This window comes from Fringilla coelebs (assembly GCF_963513975.1).
Source record: "Fringilla coelebs genome assembly, chromosome: 22".
Taxonomy (NCBI): domain Eukaryota; kingdom Metazoa; phylum Chordata; class Aves; order Passeriformes; family Fringillidae; genus Fringilla; species Fringilla coelebs.
Genome location: NC_140048.1, coordinates 7,401,371 through 7,421,260, shown reverse-complemented (window position 1 = coordinate 7,421,260; position 19,890 = coordinate 7,401,371). Strand labels below are relative to the sequence as shown.

The window sequence follows — 19,890 nt, the reverse complement described above, 5'->3', positions numbered from 1 at the left end:
ATGTGTGTGTGGAAGGAGCACAAAACTGATTTAGCTCTGGGGCTGGGGGTGAAGCTCTGTGGGAAGCTGAGGAAAAGGTGACAGAGTGACCACAGGGCAAATAAAACGTGGGTGAATCCAGGGATGGGATATCAGGAACGAACATGCTGAGCTTCTTCTTGTAAAATTCATTTTAACCAGGGGAAATGGGGGAAAAAACCTCAGCTTGGAGCTGTCCCCCAGCGAGAGCACCCCAATTCCCCGAGGGTTTGGGAGGGGAGGGGCTGCCACAGAAAACAGGAGGAAGATTTGCCCTGGATTTCCAAACACAGAGGAGGTGCCCGCGGCTCTGGCTGGGAAATTCGATCCCGGAGGGTGAGGAGGGGTCCGGGCCAGCCCTGCCCGGGGCTGCCTCTCCCCCTCCCCTGCTCAGGGATGCTCAGCAAAGCCCTGCCCTGATAAGAACTTGTTGGAGCCCTGGGTGCTGAGAATTTCAGACTTTCTGTGCTGACAGGCACTGACCCCCAGGAGAACACTGCATTGACCTGAGGCTGTGGAGAAGCTTCCAGAATGGAATGACAGAACTGGGATTGTGGGTGTGGAGTTTGAATAGAAATGTGTGATGTCACAGGGTGGAAAACTTAGAGTTTAAGGGTTTAGAATACAGGAATATATAGAAAGCAAGATGGAGGTTTTAGGGTGGAGGCTGATCCTTTTTCTCCTTCACCTTCTTCTTCTCTCCTTCTCCTTCTCCTTCTCCTTCTCCTTCTCCTTCTCCTTCTCCTTCTCCTTCTCCTTCTCCTTCTCCTTCTCCTTCTCCTTCTCCTTCTTTCTCCTTCTCCTTCTCCTCCTTTTTCTCTACGGGTTTGGGTGGTTTTGTGTAATTGGATAAAAAAGTTCACATCATGGGCCACGGGTGGTTGGTTTTTGGGTTAAAAGTAAAGATAATTTAGGTGTCATTTCTTAATTGGACAGTTTATCCTTAAAAGGCCTTGTAGAGAGAGATACAGCTCCATTTTTAGTTTGTCAGAGTGCAGTGCTGCAGAACTCAGGGTTTGTGAGACTGTGACATAGATGAGAACTAACAAACATCTGAGTCCCAACAAGAAATACCATCTCACACATTTAATCCTGACCCTGGCAGAAAAGAAGCAAAGACTCCTCATGCCTAAATGAGGCTAATGATGGCTTCTCCTGGGTAATGCAGAGAAGTTCAAAGCCTGGTTTTGCTGTGCACAAAGTCCAAATACCTGCCAAGGCTCTTTGATGAAGTGTCTTTGTCAGAACGATTAAATGAAGGTTAAAAAGGCCAGACCTTTTCTCAACATGTTTGACTTGCTCTTTCTTTCCTCTCTTCAAGGTGTCTTCATGTTACATTTATTTGCTTCATGAATTCTTTATTACACTAATCAGTCCTGATGTACAAACTCATTAGAAAATGAGCTGGAAATGTAAGATCTGTCAAATTTCAGAGACTTCTGACATCGTTAGACTCAAGGGCCTTTTTGCAGGGAAAAAAGAGAAAGCAAAGAAGCTAATGAGGAAATGTCAGATAATGTAGAAGTCAATCCATTTGGGGATGAAGTTTTACAAAGTTCAGAGGGAAAAGCTGCAGCCTTACCAGGGCAAACACCGATTTTTTTTTTTAATTTAAATTTTGGATGGAGGAATTTTTTCTTCTCGGGGTTGTGCACACTTCTGGTTTGGTTTTGTAATCGACATTTAAAATCAGTTTACTGTGTTGCTTTTCTAGTGATGACACAGAAATGAAAGGGAAATAATTATTTTAAGGAGGTTTCTTAATTAGATGAATTTAAAATGTGCATTTTGGGGTTTGTGCCAGCTGAAATCACTGCCCCAACAGGCAGGTGCTGTGGAGAGATGCTCAGGGAAATGAGCACTGCTTTGAAAAGACCTTAGATGGGTGAGATCTGTCAAACCAGGAGGTCACAAATCTTGTCATGAGCTTAACCTAAGGAGAAAGAGGTGAAAAAAAGGAACAGCGGTGGAGAGAGAAGGAACTTGGCTGTGGTCACACACAGGTCTGTGGCTCTGAGAACTCCACAGGGTCTGTGCCCTGCTCACTCCATCTCACTCCTCCCTCTGTGCAGGACCTGCTCAGGGAGCTGAGCAACCCAGAAGTGAGGAGAAGTGATCAAATATCAGCACAGAGAGCATCTCATGGCACTGGAGATCAGCCTGCAGCCTTTATTCAGCAATGGTTGTATATAAAGGTTAAATATAATGGACTTTTAAAATTTATAAATGTTTAATACTTTCAGCTCAGGTCACTGTTCAAATAAAATATGAGTGGCTTTTAAAATTAGTTTAATTTTTATTTAATTCATCAGCTCTCTGTTGGGAAAATTTAGGATTTAGGATCTGGTTTGGGTAGGAAGAGACCTTAGAGATAATTTTGTTCCAATTGTTGGAACAGTGGAATTGTTATCCATCCATCCATCCATCCATCCATCCATCCATCCATCCATCATCCATCCATCCATCCATCCATCCATCCATCCATCCATCCATCCCTCCATCCAACATCCCTCCATCCAACATCCCTCCATCCAACATCCATTCATCCATCCCTCCATCCATCATCCATCCCTCCATCCATCCATCCATCCATCCACCCATCCATCCATCCCTCCATCCATCCATCATCCATCCATCCCTCCATCCATCATCCATCCATCCATCCATCCATCCATCCATCCATCCATCCATCCATCCATCCATTCATCCATTCCATCCAGGGAATGCAGCAGGGATTTCTGTTCTGAACCCCCTGTGCACCCTTGGGGTCTTCTCCTCATCCCTCCCTCCTGCCAGGCTGTGTGACCTGGCACAGGCACAGCTGGGTCTCACAAACTTCCAGGCATCAAAAAGAGATTGGTTCTGCTTGGAGATGATTTCTTCTTCCTGAAGTGCCCATAAAAGCCTTCCCCTTGGATTCTGGGACCTTGGAAGGTGCCAGTGATGCCCAGCAAGGGCTGGGTGTGCTGGGCACTGACTCCTGCTCTGCAGTGTCCTGGAGAGCACAGAATGCAAGGGAAACAGAGAGATTTGGGATTTCAGGGAAATCCATGAGGAAATGTGGGCAGAACCCGAGGGAAAAAGGAGAGATTTGGGATTTCAAGCACAGGGAAACCCAGGAATGAGGTGGATTCTGTGCTGCCAGAGCAGATAAGGGAGGTTCTGCTGCAATTGCCACTGGAGAGAGTCTTCAGCCCCAGAATGAAATCCTGTGGCCACGAGGAGCTCAGACAGGGAACTCCTGCTCACCCACAGCTGGGAGAGCTCCACACCACCAGAAACCTCTGCCCAGAGCTTGTCCCTTCCCTCTCCCATGGCACAGAGGAGGTGACAGCCCAAAGGCACAGACCCAGGGGTTTCCTGCTGTGTGGGGCCCTTTGTCTGTCTGAGCACTGCTCAGTCCTTCCCTGGGGTGCTGAGCAGAGCATCCCTCCCTCCTGCACGGGAACTCAGCACCTCATAAAAACAAATCCCTGAGTGGTTTTGGGGGATCAAGGAGAGAAACCAGGCTGAGCACAGCAGATAAATTTGTTGGCAAACTGCAAAGAGCAGGGAAAGCCAAACTGAGGCATTTCCATCCCCAGCAGAGGGGAGTTCAGCCCTGGATCCTGGCAGCTGCCCTGGATGTCCAGGAATATGTGATGGGAAGGAAGAAAGCTTAGCTTTTCTCTAAATGAAAATGCAGGGTTGTTGTCTTGATTTTTTAAGTTTTTCTTAACTTTTTAATGTTTGAATTTTTGTAACAAACTTTCTCACACACTTTATGCAGATAACTTGGGTTTTTTGCATTCTTTTATAAAAGAAAAGAAATTTGATAAACTGTTAGTTTGTCCAGTGTCATTGGAGAGGTGGCACTGTCACCCTCCAATCCACAGTCACTTTTAGCAATCTATAAATGTTAAAATCAGAAATTAAAACCCCTTTTTTTTTGCCTTAGAAAAATCCAGTGTCCACATCTTTCTATTTCGTGTCCTAATGTGACACAGAGTCTCAAAGATGAAGTCATGGTGAATTTTGCCCCCCTGATCAGGAGTGCAGGACCAAGTCCTCCAAGACACAGTGAGTTTGTGTGATGGAGTTCAAGGATAAGGGTTAAAATAAAGGAATTACAGTCCTAATTCATGCTCTTCCAAAATGATTATTATTTCTGAGCTAGGGTGGGGGCACTTTGGGCACCCCAGGGCAGGTTTGGGGTCCTGCTGCAGCCTGTGGGTGCATGGAGAGGGCAGGGCAGGGGTGACCTGCAGAACCCCTCTGAGGCAGAACTCTGGGGCAGGCAGGGATGATTCATCTCAGAGAGTTCTCCTAAAATCAGATTAGAGAGGGCAGGCCAGGGAAAGGGAAGGGGCTCTGTTCTGCTTTACAAATCAAACTCCATCACAAAGGTGTCAAAGAACTGGCACTTCCTTCTTGGTTCTTCCCCTCTTTCCTTCCCCTTTCTGCCTCTGGCTGCTCTCTTGCCTTTTTGTTTTTTTTTTCACAGACAAAACCCACATCTCAAATTCCTCTTTGAAGCTGCTCAGGTAAAGCCATTTCACCAGTGCCTTAGGAAAGGGAAACTCTCTGGTGTTTGCTTTAGCTGAGGGCTGTGGATCTGAGCTCTGGGGAGCAGCCCAGAGCCATCCCCACAAGATTCCCACCCCACTGGATCAGGCTGGCTGCTGCACATTTCTGGTAGGTGCTTCTATTTACTGATGGCTTTGCTTTGCAAGTCCCTTTATTCAGAGATAAACAGCTGGTTTTGCACAATTCTGCTTGAACTCATCCTAAACTTCCCCCCAGCTGTATCCCTGCCATGCTATCAGCCAGGTCTTTAGGATTCCTCAGAGTTTCCTCTCCTTTCCAGCTGGGAGTGCTGCTGCTGGTTGTGTCTGTGTGCAGGAGGATATTAAAGGCTCTTTCTGCTGCCAAACAAAACCCACTTCTCTGCAGGTATGAAATCTAAGCACACACCTAAGCTGTTGTTGTTGGCTCTGAGCTTTTACAGCCACTGGCAAGCCCTGACTTTGTCTTTAGGCTCAGCCTGGGACACCCACTCGGGGTTTGGATGGGATTCTCTGCCTTGGGCTGAAGAGATTTGCTCAGCCCTTTCCCAGTGCTCCCCACTCAACACTTGCAGCTCCCCCAGTGCTTCTGTCCTGCAGTGTCACACCCAGGATGGCTGCAGAAATCAGGAAAAAAAAAAAAAGGAATATTCTAAATATTTTGAGATAAATATTAACTATTTTAAATAAACAGTTGCAAACAATTGGCATTTTCTTTCACCAGAGTGAAAGAATTTTCTTTTTCTTCTTTTTTTTTTTTTTGTTTTTTCATGGTACAAGGGAATTTTTAAATCAAACTTTTGGAATAATCCTCCTGCAGGAATTGCAGAGCTGTGTGAGTTTTACTCTCCACAGCCTGCTTAGCTCTTGGTGATCTCCTCTTGGGCATGTTCAGCACTGCTGGCTCTCTGTCTTGCTGTTAATCTGTTAATTATTCCTCCTGATAAGCTTTTTTTTTCCATTTCTTCATTCTTCTTTTCTTCATTTGCTTCCCTTTTTCTTCATTTTCTGCTTTTTTTTTTCCCTTTTTAATTTCTTTCTTTTTTGCCTGGTTTCTCTGCTCTTCCCTCACTCCGAGATGGGATGGGAAGTGGATTTTATGTGCACAAACTTTTCATGTGGAATTGCACACCACTTGATTTTTTTCTGTAAAAAAATCCTTTCCCCATCAAACCAGTAACACTTAGATGAAAAAACATCCTTTGATACTTTTATTTTTGCCTCTCTGTTGTTACCAAAAGATACCAAATATGCCAATCTCAACACAATTCTTCCCTGAAAACTTAAAAAAAAAAACAGATAGAAGAAAAATTCCCCTTCTCCAGCACAATCCACCTGAGCTGCTTTTGTCATCCAGGAAGGCTCAGGCGGTTTTCACTCCTTGAGACACCTTTGGGCTCTCCCTGAGCGAGTTCAAAGACATTTCTGGGCCCTAGATGGGGAAGTTTACATTTCTGCCAAGTGCATGGTGATAAAGGGGAGACTTTGATCCCTTGGCCTGTCAGTTGTGCCTCATGTGCTGGGCCAGGACAAAAGTCTCAGGGTTTTTCCCTCAACAAAGGGAAGTTTTGCATCTGGAGCAGCCAGAGCAGGGTTGTGCCTGGAGGGATTTATTTGGATATTTTATTTTAATTATTTATTTTAAGTTCACCTGGATTGTCCAGCAGCTGATGGTGGGAAATAAAGACAATTTTTAGAGGCTCTGCAGGAATTTGGGAGCAAACACTCACCTGCAAGGACTATAAATAGAAGCCCTGCCACTGCTGTGCTCTGCAGCTCAGACAGACAAATTCCCCCTGTATTTTTTAAGTGGATTATTAGAGGGAAAAGGAGTAATTCCGTGAAGACTCCGTGCTGCTGCCAAAATGCAGTGGTTTGAAAGCAAAGGAACCTCCTGCATCTTTGTACTTTTATGTCAGCCTGACCTGGGGCTGGGGAAATTCTGGGTGCTTGCAACAAAAACCCATTAGAGAAACAAGCTGAGCCTCGGTGTCCAATCACTGCTGTGTCACTGCTGGCTCTGGGCAAAGACTGCTCAAGGGCAGAGGGGGTTTGGGCTCCTTCTCCAAGTGCTTTGTGCTGCTCAACTCCTGAGCAAACAGCTCGACCAGCTGGGTTTTAAACCTGCCCCACCGTGGAGGATGTGCTGAGGTTGTTTTTGGGGGTATTTAACGGCTTTTTTGGTTATTTTGGGGTTTTTTTTGTTGTTTCGGGGGTATTTAACACCTTTTCGTTCCTGCTCTGGGCAACTGGGTGTGGTTTGTGCTGAGCTGGGTTTAGCTAGGCTGGCCTGGGGAGGCAGGGCTGAGATTTGGGAAGGCAGAAGTCCAAGATTTGGGTTCAGGAAAGGAGGGTGTGGGTTCAGGAAAGTAGGATTTCTGCCTCTGGTACCACCCTGCAGGATGGCCCTGGGGTGGCCACAGCTTCTCTTTGCTCTGCAATGGAAAATTCACCAGCAATGAAAGGATTTGTTGGTTCTTTGGGGAAAACAAACCCTCTTATTAACAAATCAGATCCTTTCCAGTGTCCACTGGAGGTCTCTGGGAGTCCCTACAGCACAAATTCACCCCAGAGGAGTTAAGGAAACCTCAGCTGGGTGGAGCAGCCTCTGTTCACCTGCAGGGCTCCCCTTGATCAGCAATCCAAGCCCCAAATCTCAGTTCAAGGTGTTTTTTCCCTTCAGGTCCTGTGTCCCTTACAGGTGCTGGCCTGCCTGTGGCCACTAGCATGGTCAGAGGGGTTGTGAAATAAATTAGAATAATTTTGATTGAAAAAATTTAATTTTTATGGTGCATTTCTAGAACTCAGTGCTGTCCTGCCCTGTGCCTCCCACCACAAAAGTCCCTCCCAGTTTTCAGGGGACCTGCACTAAATAATTTTCCTTCTACTTTCCCCATTTTCTGTAAATTCTGGGCCAAAGGTGCTGTAAAAGTTACAAGGCACAGTTTGATGTCCCCAAGGGAAATGGGGCAGCTCTGGGCTCACAGAGCTTGGGCCAGTGTGGGAATTGGGTTGTGACATGTGTGACATGTGTGACATGTGTGACATGTGTGACATTTGTTTTCCTGTGGGCTCCCTATATGGCCTCTTATTTTAATCTTATTTTTATTCCTCTGCTGTTCTTCCCTCCATCCTCCCTGCTCTCACCAGTTCCAACAGAACAGAAAAAAGCTGCTGGGAAGGAAAAATGGAGCAAATATTCCAGGGGGGCCCTGGAGTTATTCCTTTCCAGGGGGTGGAGGGGAAGGGAAGGGAAAAATTCCCCTTTGCAGGACACCAGTTAGTTATTAAGTCAAAAGTAAAAATAATTTAGGTGTCATTTCTTAATTGGACAGTTTATCCTTTAAAGGCCTTGTAGAGAGAAAAATACAGCTCCATTTTTAGTTTGTCAGAGTGAAGTGCTGGAGAACTCACAGTTTGTGAGAGTATAATATAAATAAAACTGATATAATAGCTATATTATAAAATACATATAAAATATTAAAATATTAATTTATTTTGTATGTATTTTATAGAGAAAAGTAAAAATAAATATAAATTAATATAAACAAGTAAATAGAAAGATAACTATAAATATAACTCTAAATATAACTATAAATATAAATATAAGTATAAATACAAATATAAAATATAAAATATAAAATATAAAATATAAAATATAAAATATAAAATATAAAATATATAAATACATATAATAAAATATAACAATTAAATTTTAAAACTATAACATAAATAAAACTATTAGCTCTTATAAATAAAAACCAATGAACATCTGATTCCAAACAAGAAATACCATCTCACAGATTTATTCCCAACCTGAACACAAAAGAGGCAGAGGATCCACAAAGCCAGAGGTGCTGGGAGTGTCAAACCCTGCTTCAGCTCAGGGGGGAGGTGTTGAAAAGGTTCCCAGGGACCTCAGAGGAGGCTGAGATGGGTTCAGAAGAGTCAAGGACAAAATCAAGAGGGCAGAGAGTGCAGACAGGGATGAGCTGGGTCTGCTCTTCGAATTCTTTTGGTTTGGAGATTTTATTTTTCTTCCCCAAATTGGGGGTTCCTGCCCTGAAGGTTCCTGGAAAGGTGAGCAGTGCTGGGCTGGACCTTCCCAATCTGTTCCTAAACTTGGGCTCAAATGACAACAAATAATGAAATAAACCCCAAACAACCCCCCCCTCAAAAAACCAACCAAGAAACCCCAACAAAACAAAACAAAACAACAAAAAAACCCCAACAAAACAGAAAAACCTCACCAAACCCCAACCAACTAAACAGGCCAACTGGAAACCTTAAAATGCTCCATAAAACCTTTTCTTTTCATTCCTTTTCAAGGCATTTCCATTTAAAGGCCACTCAGAGCCCCCCATTCACCCAGCTGATCTCATTAAAGGCACTGAAGGACTGAAGTGACTCCTCAGGGACTTGAACTTGTCCTTGAAGGAGCTGAAAATTCCAAATCTGATGTTGAGGAAATCTTCAGCCATTCCCTTCCACCTCCTCCTACTGATGTGTGTTGAGGATTAAAGGCTCTGGTTGTTTTCTGTGCAGATTTTCCTAAATTTCAGGAAGAAAAAAACCCACATTTAACTGCCAATTAAATGTGGGCAGGTTTCATGATGGAAAGTGCCACGGTGGGTAATTCGTGTGCACTCTGCAGCCACTTGTGGTGCCCTCACACCTCTCACACTGTTCAATTCCTGCCTCAAAAAAAATCTTGCCAACTTCTTAATTTTTGCTGTTGATAACAGAAAGCTGAAAATTTGGAAATGTAGAGATTTCAAAACTAAACTGGTTATTTAAGTGGGGTTTTTTTTACCATTTTACAGCCATTTGAGTGCAGCGGTTCTGTTCCTCTTGCTGCTGTGTTCAGTGGTTGAGGGTGGACTCCAGATGAGGATCCTGACATTGCAATACCTGTATATGAAGGAAATAATAGAGAATAATATAAAATCTAAAAGAAAGAATATAAATATAAATATAAATATAAATATAAATATAAATATAAATATAAATATAAATATAAATATAAATATAAATATAAATATATGCATTCTATTATAATTATACACATATACTATATAATATATGTATGATATAAATATAATGTATAATATGTTAATTATATAAATATAATAAATATAAATTTAATATCAAATAATTGAATATCCCATCTTGGATGGGCCCATTAGGACTGAACTGACAGAAAACATCCCCTCAGAACAGTGGGGCATTACTTTGAGGCTAAATCTGGGTTTCCACTCGTTACCAAAATTGCAGCATTGGTGTCCACAGTGTTTTCTTACAGCAAAAAGGACATAAACCACTTTTTTCTTGGTTTTTTTTGGCCACAAAGACTAATTTGTAGATGAGAGTGAAGGTAATGTTAGGGATGAGGAACTCCCTGGTGGTGAACTTTCTGATGATCTCAAAATCCTGGCATGGTTTGGGTTGGGAAGGACCTTAAAGATCATTTTGTTCCAGGAATAATTTCCACTATCCCAGGGTGCTCCAAGCCCTGTCCAACCTTGCCTTGAACACTTCCAGGGATCCAGGGGCATCCACAGCTCCTCTGGAAATCCATCCCAGGGCCTCCCCACCCTCCCAGGGAATGATTATATCATTTGAGATATATTTTATATTTTAGGAAGAAATTATCTTCCTCAGGTGTGGCACTAAAAGCCCCTCTGGGAAGGTGTTGGGGCACCTGCTGCCTTTTGCAGGTGTTTGAGCTCTCATTGTCCTCTGCCATGGCACCTCAGTTATCTTCACTGGGCAAGCACACAACACCAGCTTTTTACCCCTCAAAAAAGCCTTTTTTGAATAAAAAAATCCAGATTGCAGGCCAGGAGTGGTTAGTTATTAAGTCAAAAATAAAATTAGTTATTAAGTCAAAAATAAAAATAATTTAAGTGTCATTTCTTAATTAGACAGCTGATCAGCCATTTCTTTATTAGGCAGTTTGGGCTAATAAAGTTTATAATATAAGAAGGCAGTTTAGCCTTATTTAGGCTTTGAGCTGCTTTTATTCATTAATTTTCGGGAATTAATTTAGGCAGCGCATACCTAAGGATTTGTGGGTGAGCAGGGCTGTTCTAAACAGCAACCACAGCGAAATAACCGAGGAGCTTCTGCAATAAATGGGATTTTGGTGCCGTCCTCGGGAGGTGACAATGCCACCCTGCCCTGCCCACTGCAGATAGCGCTGGCATCCGCTCCCGGCATTTCTCCCAGATGAGTTCAACTTCTCTCCCCCTCCCCTTCCTTTCTCTTCTTCCCACCTCCCTCCCTCCCTTGCCTGGTCCTTGACAGAGGCGCAAACACTCTTAAATGAGAGATAGTGGCTTGCATCCAATGGAGCCCCGGTTAATCACCGAACATCGTGGGAAAAGCACAAGATGAGGGCCGAGAAACAGCCCATTGTCTGGGCAAGATTAAAGCCCCAAAAGCCGTATTGTCTACTGAGGGGATAAATCTTCCTGCTGTCACTCAAGCACTGAATTAAATTCCCCTTCATTTCTAAAGGGGCTTATCTGTCCTGAATAGGCTGTTGCGCCACAAGCGTAAGGGAACGTATTAAGTGAGCTCCTGTCTTGGGCACCTTCACAAATAGACGAAAAAACAGGAGCAAATCTGCGAGGGGCGGGCGGCAGGGGGGACGAGCAGGAGAGCTTCGGGCAGGGGGAAGAGAGGAGGGATGCTAATTGTTGTTATTGCAGGAGGAGGGGGCGGATGGAGCCCCCTGTGCGCTTCCTCCCATCGCCACGGGAGAAGAGGAGCAGCTCTGAGCATCCCTCGGTGCTTCTGCAGCCCTGGGAGTCTCAGTGACACTCTTTGGGGTCCCCAGGGGTGGAAGCAGGTTCTGGGTGATGCCAGGGCTGGGATTTGGGGTGTTGGCACCATCCAGGGGGTTTGGGAAGGGGTTTTTGGGCGGGTTTGGTGGCATTAAGGAAGGACATTGAGGTGTTGTAGCACCTCCAGAGGTTCCCCAAGGATGGAGATCCCTGTGTGCTTCCTCCCATTGCCACGGGAGAAGAGGAGCAGTCTGAGCATCTCTCAGTGCTTGTACAGACAGCCCAGGGAGTCTCAGGGTGACAGTGACGCTCTTTGGGGTCCCCAAGGATGGAGCCCCCTGTGCGTTCCCTCCCATCGCCACGGGAGAAGAGGAGCAGCTCTGAGCATCCCTTGGTTCTTGTGCAGCCCAGGGAGCCTCAGGGTGACAGTGACACTCTTTGGGGTCCCCAGGGGTGAAAGCAGGCTTTGGGTGATGTCAGGGCTGGTTTTTGGGGTGCTGGCACCACCCAGGTTTTTGGGCAGGTTTGGTGGCATTTAGGAAGGACATTGAGATGTTTGAGCACCTCCAGAGGAGGGCAGCTAGGTTGGTGAGGGGCTTGGAGCACAAACCCTGTGAGGAACCACTGAGGGAGCTGGGGATGCTCAGCCTGGAGAAAAGGAGACTCAGGGGTGACCTTGTCACTCTCTACACTCCCTGAAAGGTGCCTGTGCTCAGCTGGGGCTGGGCTCTGTCTCCAGGCAGCAGGACACAGCCTCAGGCTGCACCAAGGGAAATACAGGTTGGATACCAGGAAAAAGTGTTTTACAGAAAGGTGATAAAGTTCTGGAATGTTCTGCCCAGGGAGGTGGTGCAGTCCCCATCCCTGGGTGTGTTTAACAGAGCCTGGATGTGGCACTGGGTACCAGGGCTGAGTTGAGGGGTTGGGGCTGGGTTGGACTCGATGATCTTGAAGATCTCTTCCAACCCAGTGATTCTGTGAATTTGGGGTAATTTTGGGAATTCCAGGAACCAGGGAGGTGGTGGAGTCACCATCCCTGGATGTGGCTGTGGGTGCCAGGGTTTAGCTGAGGTGTTGGGGCTGGCTTGGACTCGATGGTCTGGAAGGTCTCTTCCAACCCAGTGATTCTGGGAATTCTGTGAATTCTCTGAATTTTGGCTCAGCTGCCCTCAGGGGCTGAGCTGGGTGGGAGCTGGGGGGAGCAGGGATGTTGGGAGAGGTGTAAAATCTCCAGGAGCCCAGAGGCAATGCCACCACTGCTGTCACCCTGAATGCCTTCTCTGGGTGTTGGCAGGGTCCCAGCACTGCAGGGACAGGGGACACATTTGTGTCACTGGGATCCCCTCCTCCTCCTCCTCCTCCTCCTCCTCCTCCTCCTCCCCTTGAGTTCACCCTCACAGCATTCTCAGCTGGCTCTGCTGATGCCTTGTGAAGGCTGACCTAGAACAGAGACTAGATGGATTTAAAGAATAAAGTAAGGATTTATTAAAAGGATTTCCTCCTCAATGGATTCACCTTGGGCAGCACAAGAGCCCAGCCAGGGCTGCACCCAAGATGAACCAAAATGGTCCCAAAAAATGGATGATTGCTCACAAAATTGTCAGTTCTGCTCCATTTGCATCTTGGAGTGAATTGTCCCATCCCAGCTTTAGCCCCTGCAGTCCCACCCTTGTTTATCTCTCTGCAGCCCACGGGGTTTGTGCTCCTGGGCTGAGATTTGGGTCATTTGTCCTTGGTGCCCAGCTGGAGCAGGAATTGTTTTGTCTCCCTGCTCTGTGCACAGAGCTCACCATCCCATAATGTGAGCCCAGACCCACCCACTAAAGCGGCACAGAATGTGAAAAACAGAAAATCCAAAACCTGAGGCATCAGTGCCATCCCACCTTGAGGGATGGATGTTGTCCCATTCTTTTTGGGGCTCAGAGCAGCACTTTTGGGCTGCAGCAGGGAGGGACACGTGTGGCTGCTTGGTGGCACTCAGTGAGCTCGGGGTGTTGGAGGTGCTGCTGTCTCTGGGTACCAAGGGCTGGAGGTTGGGTCCAGCTCCCTTTGCACTCCTGTGATGGTCTCATTCTTCTCCAGCATGGTTTTAACTGAAGAAAGGGCAAAAAACCTCTTATTTTTCAACTTAGCTGCTATTCCTTAGTGCCAAACCAGAACAATTGCACCAAACCAGATTGGGGTTGAAACCATCATAACTATGGAGGTGAGACTGAATTCTGCCTCTTTGCTGATACTATTTCTATTTTTTTTCCCTCTCTGACTGAAATTTATTCTTTTTTATTAACTCTTTCTCTGCCTTTTGTGATGGGCTCTGTGATGCTGTGTTTGTTGGCAGCCTGCTTGGTTTCTATTTCTTCAGGTGGAAAAAATTCCTTATTGCAATTCAAGGTTGGTCTTGAGCTGGTCCTGGATGAAAGCTGAGGGTGCTGCTGGCTGGGCATTCCCAATGCAAATGCCAGCAGTATTTCTGTTTTATTTACCACATAAAGCATTAACCAAGCCCAGCACAGCTTTGCAGCTTCCCAGGCAGACAGTTAAACCTCACCTCGGGGCTGGGCTGCTGGATTAGAGGCGGCCTTGGTGAGATTTGGGAAGTGCTAAACAGGATTTTCTGCATCCTGAGTGGTGTTTCCTCTTGTTGATAGGGTTTAATGCTCCCCTGTACAAATCTCTCACTGTGCAAATACCTCCAATCTCTCCTTTTAGCCACCCAAACAAGTGGGTTTACACCTGCTTACCAGATTAATTTAATTAGCCAAAAATGGAGTGAAAGAACTGCCTGGAGAACAATGGCTCCCAAAGAACTTTTTTTTTTTTTTCTATTTCTTGTTGGTTCTGGTAATCTGGGGAAGCTGGGTTGAGATATTATTTCTCTGAGCTTCCTGGCTTCTTGTTCCAGTACACAAACTTGAGAAAATAAATGGTCAGAATAACGTTTTGAGGGTTTTCTTTTTATATTTGGAATAATACAAACAAAACTTTTCTCAAACTTGCCACGAAAGAACTGATCTAGCTCCTTGCTGTCTCAGGTAATACAAATTATTTGCTGCCTAAAATTGACTCAGTTCTCAGGGAAAACCCAGAGTTGTTCTTCCACAGGACTTTTGTTAACTCATGAATGCAGGAAGGTTTGGGAGGACGTTCCTGGAGCTGGAGTCAGTGCCTTGGTGTAGCTTTTTTACCTGCAGCTCACCTGTGCAGGGCTGGCCAATATTGGCCAAGGGAATTGGAGCTTTGGGGCAGAACTCAGAGCCCCACCCTGCTCTGGCTCCCTCAGAATCCCCCTGTTCCAAACACTCTGGATTGGGTTTGAGCACGAATTATTTCATAATTTCAGTAACCTTAAATATTCCTTTCAAATTCCCCCTTACTCTGAAGGCTTTTATTTACAAACCAAGCCTCTCATTTGAGCAGACAGCGTTTTCAAGCTAAAAAAGGAGCTGTTTGATCAGTGCCAAACTGCCTTTTCACACTGATGCTCCTTTGCCATTTTAGATTTTAAAGACACCAGACAGATTCCTGCTTTAATACACAGAATCCCAGAATCACAGAATGATGAGGTTGGAAGAGACCTCTAAGATCATCAAGTCCAACCCATGCCCTGACACCTCAACTAGACTATAGCATCCATATTTTCTATATTTTCATCTATATTTTCTATTAACATCTATGTTTTCTATTAAATAGTTTTCTAGAGGTATATTGGATTGGGCAATGTAAAACCACTGAATAATGTTCATTAATTTGGTTAAAATTCTGCTGATATTTCCCTATTGAACTGAGGTCATGGGTTGCTCCATGCAATTTCCTCCACATTCCCAAATCTTTAGGAAAAACAGCACAAGCTTTCCTTAAAGCACCTTCAGAACCCTCCATAATGCTACTTTCAAAGTAATTTGTATTTAAAAATAATAATAACAAGCAAACAAACTTGTCAGCCCATGGGATGCTTCTGCCCCGCGGCTTAATGGCGAAGGTCTTTATACAGCCAAATCCAGCAGCTTTCAATAACAAAGGATGAAATTCATGAAACAAATTGCTCCTCTCCTCATAAGTCACACTCTCGTGTGCCAGGGGAAAGATGTGTTGATAACATTCAAAGAGTTTGGTCGCCGATGAATTGTAAATTCCCACCGAGCCTCGGGGCCTCGGCGGAGAGCTGCGAACAGCGTGGGGCTGGCCACAGAATGCTCTCAGATTGGGGCATTCACCACTTCATTCTTGCAGCACTTTTAGGATAAGAGCTAAGGAACACCACGGGGAGATTTTGGTAGGCAGCCTCGAGGGGGGATATATTAAAAAAAAAATAAAAAAAGGAAGGAGCAAAATATGCAGAGGCGATTTAATGAACATCCAGGGCTCTTTGGAGCAGAGCTGCGAGCTCTGGCTGCGACTTTGGGGGCAGGGGAACAAAGGACAGACACTCCTGGCTTTCCTGCCTGACAAAAGGGAGCAGTGCCCAGCCTGTGGCTGGTCCTCACCCACCAGGAGTGGCATTGGGCAGGCTCTGCACTCCTCAGGGCTCTGGGAGGGTGGGGGAGAACTTTGGGGTTGGAGCATCTTGGGATTGTCCTGCTGGTGGGATGGAGCAGGGAGATGTCCTCAGAGCTCCTGTCTGTCCCACCAGCGTCCCTTGGGCTGTGGTATCTGCACAGGCCTGCCCAGGGCAGGGTGCCTGTGGATTGCCTGGAATAATTTGGGATGTGGGCACATGCTGCTGCTTTCTCAGGTGGTGGTTGGCTTTTCTCTCTGAGCCCCCTCTGAATGCTGAGCTGGGACAGATGAGTCCATGCCCAGGGGGGTTTTTTGCTTGGATCTCACACCGAAAGTTTGAGGAAACGTGGCTTTCACAGAAATAAAAATGCTGGAATTCAGCTCTTAATTTTCCCCAGTTACACTTCTTTAGATCTTGGAATTACCCAGTTCAACTTTCCCCTGACAGACCTCCAAGTGACAAAAACAGGGAAGGATGGCTTATTGTGCCAGTTGGGGACCAACAAGTGACAAAAGCAGGGAAGGATAGCTTGTTGTGACTTTTGGGGACCTCCAAGTGACAAAAGCAGAGAAGAATGGCTCGTTGTGCCAATTAGGGACCAACAAGTGACAAAAGCAAGGAAGGATGGCTCTTTGTGCCAGTTAGGGACCTCCAAGTGACAAAAGCAAGGAAGGATGGCTCTTTGTGCCAGTTAGGGACCTACAAGAGACAAAACAGGGAAGGATGGCTCTTTGTGCCAGTTAGAAACCTCCAAGTGACAAAAGCAAGGAAGGATGGCTCTTTGTGCCAATTAGGGACGAACAAGTGACAGAAGCAGGGAAGGATGGCTTCCTGTGCCTCTTGGGACAAACCCCTCCCTACCTGCAGCCCCTTTGGAGGCAGCCCTCAGCCTGCCCTCCTCCATCCCAGCCCTGAGCCCTGCAGCTGGGACTCCAAGCAGGGCAGGGGAGGGGAGCCAGCAGCAGGGAGCTCTTCCCTCAGGTCAGGACACTGGTGGCAGGCCCCAAAAGGGTTAACAAACAAAGTGCCTGGATGGCTTTGTTCCCTGGCAATCTAATCAGATGTTAACCTACAGTCCATATCCAAGCAATCCTTTCCTTATGATAGTGATTAGTATTACACTGGGAATGAATAGAGCGAGGAAGGATTCCTATGGTAACCTTCAAAATGCATTCCACCGGCAGGCTCTGCCTACTCACAGTAATTACGTTCTTAACTCGCCTAACAAACGGCATGCTAATTAGCTGCTTAACCAGCCTCGGCTCATTATTACCAGGGTTGGGCAGGCTGGAGCAAAGTGACCCAGAGAGAACAGGCCCCACTTAAAAAAAAATAAAAATAATAGTAATCATAAGGTATTTGTCAGATTGGCCATGAGGATGGACCTCCTCCACGGCGGGGCTGCCTTGGAATTTGGCTCCCTGGAATGCCTGAGCCTTAGGTTGGCATCTCTGGTGCTGAGGGTGAGCTCAGGTGTCACTGGGGGCTGTCCCAGGTTTGATTTGAGCGGTGATTTTGTTTCCAGGGCGGGCTGGGTGCTCCCACCCTGAGCGTGGCTGCACCTTGGTGGCTTGGCTGAGCTGTCTCTCCCTCTCCTCTCCTTGGAATCACAGAGTCCTGGAATGGTTTGGGTGGGAAGGGACCTGAGAGATCATCTCATTCCACCCCTGGCATGGGCAGGGATGCCTTCCACCATCCCAGGCTGCTCAGAGCCCCATCCAGCCTGGCCTTGGACACTTCCAGGGATGGAGCAGCCACAGCTTCTCTGGGCACCCTGTGCCAGGACCTCCCCACCCTACAGGGAAGGGGAATTTTTCCTAACCTGGTCTAACAAAACTTTTTGTTTGGTTGGTTTTGTTTTTGGTTTTGTTTTTCCTGAGGCACCATTTAATCTGAGTTAGCCATGGAAGTTTTGCTGTTTCAGATAAAAGCAGGCCTGGCTTGGTTCAGGGTTCAGCTCCCTTCAGCTCTTTGGAAGTTGGATGAGTGAATAAATTATGCCTGGGCACAAAGGACAGGTTCTGAAGGAAACTGAGCTTCCTGCATTCCTGAAACGCACCAAAATCAAGGATGCTTGTCCCATTGGGCACTGCCCTCCACCTGTCCCGTGGTTTTACAAAGTCTCTTGGTTGTTTTTTCTGGGACAACACATTCAGAGTCATTCCCTGGATGCCAGGAAAAGATTCCTCTTTTTGCCCCTGACAGGCACACACCATCCAGCCATCCCAATCTGGATTTGTGGTGTTTCCTCTTTGAGGATGGAGGGGTTTTCTGCAGCTGGGCACGGCACCAGATTTGGGCAGGGCTGGCTGCTGGGATGCTCTGTCCATCAGGAATGTCCTGTGAGCCTCAGGATTGTCACTCTGCTGAGAGAGAAGCTAAACTGAAATTCCCTGGGGGATTCTATCAGCTGTTTGCTTGGTTTACTTTTTTTTTTTCCCCTCACAAAATATTTCACTTGCTGCTGGTCCTTGGGCTGGCTTCCAATCCAGGGAGCACAAGGAGAACAGCAGGTTCATTGCTCTTGTGCTGGGTTTTTAGGTTTTTTTTTTTGGGAAGTTTTCTAATTCTAATAGTTGAGATGAGGGAAAGTCCCAGCAGGTCCATTCCAGCAGCCCTTGCAATGGCATTTTCCAAACTGGAGCATGCCTGGGAGGATCCTGCTTAAAAACCCCTCAAAATCCAGTTGTCTTTATGGGCAGCCAGGGTAGCTTACAGTAGCTGCTGTGGTTAAGGAGAGATCACAAAAGTGAGGAGGTTTTAAAACTCTTTTTACAGTTCTTTAGCGTCAATCCACAAAGTTAATCCTAATGTCAACAAAGAATAACACCATTTATGTGCCACTAAATGCAAACTTGTGCTGTTGCAGAGCCTGCAGTGGTAGGGTTTGCCCTAAATACAATCTGTTCCATTTTTATGCCTTTGCACCAGCTGGAAATGCAAGCTCCTACCACGATTTCAAATATTGATTTGCTTAGCACACATCAAAACATTACCTTGAGATATTAAGCAGAATGTTTATTTTTGGGCTTCACACCTCCAACCCTTTTAACACCTTAATGTGCTCGTGCATTTTGTTGCACTCCTAATTATTTTTTCCCCTCTTCACCTCTGCAGTTTATTCTTGCATTGTTGAAATCCAAGGGTATGAATAATGAGAGAGAGCAGAGCACTCTGGGCTCTAGCAGAACGCAGTTCCCTTCTTGGATGTGATTTGGGAGGACCACAGTGCTGGAATTGTGGTTGTTGAGAATTTCAGGCTTTCTGTGCTGCCAGGCAGTGACCCCCAACAGAACACTGCATTGACCTGAGCCCGTGGAAAAGCTTCCAAAATGGAATGATAGAATTATGTGTGTGGAGTTTGAATAGAAATGTGTGATATTACATGGTAGAAAATGGAAGAGTTTAAGGTTTTAGGATATAATGATGTATATAAAATAAGATAGAAGTTTTAGAGTGGAGGTCAGTCTTTTTTTTTTTTTTCTTGTTTCTTGCACAGGGTCACAGAGTTTTCAGTAAAAATAGGAGCTGTATTTACAATTTGTGTCATGACTTTGTGGTGAGGTGGTCTTCATTTAAACATGAGCAAATTTTATGCTCGAGTGTTGGTACACCCAGTTTTAACTTCCTAAAATAACTGTTTATCTTATTAGCAGCAGTGATTTTCCTCACCTTCCATTCAGGAGGAATTTCTCCATGGAAAGGGTGCTCAGGCCTTGGCAGGGGCTGCCCAGGGAGGTTTGGAGTGCCCATCCCTGGAGGTGTCCAAGGAAGGGCTGGATGTGGCACTCAGTGCCCTGGGCTGGGGACAAAGTGGGGATGGGTCACAGCTTGGACTGGATGGTCTTGGAGGGCTTTTCCAAACTCAGAGATTTTGGGATTCTGGGATCAAGTGTATCTGAAGAATAGAAATACCATTTCACTTCCAACTCTCTTCATAAAATGTTGGCCAACTTTACATCAGCAAAACCTGGAAATACTTTTTTGTCTACGTGTGATGACTTCTTCAGTTGTTAATTTGGGATTTGCAAAGGTTCAAGGA

The 19,890-nt window shown here is 45.8% G+C and overlaps 1 protein-coding gene across 4 annotated transcripts in view; it reads left to right on the top strand.

Moving 5' to 3' along the window:
- PRDM16 (PR/SET domain 16) overlaps positions 1-19,890 on the top strand; it is a gene marked incomplete at its 3' end in the record, with an annotated part of 301,271 nt that overhangs the window by 28,148 nt on the left and 253,233 nt on the right. The gene's annotated exons all lie outside the window — the stretch shown is intronic.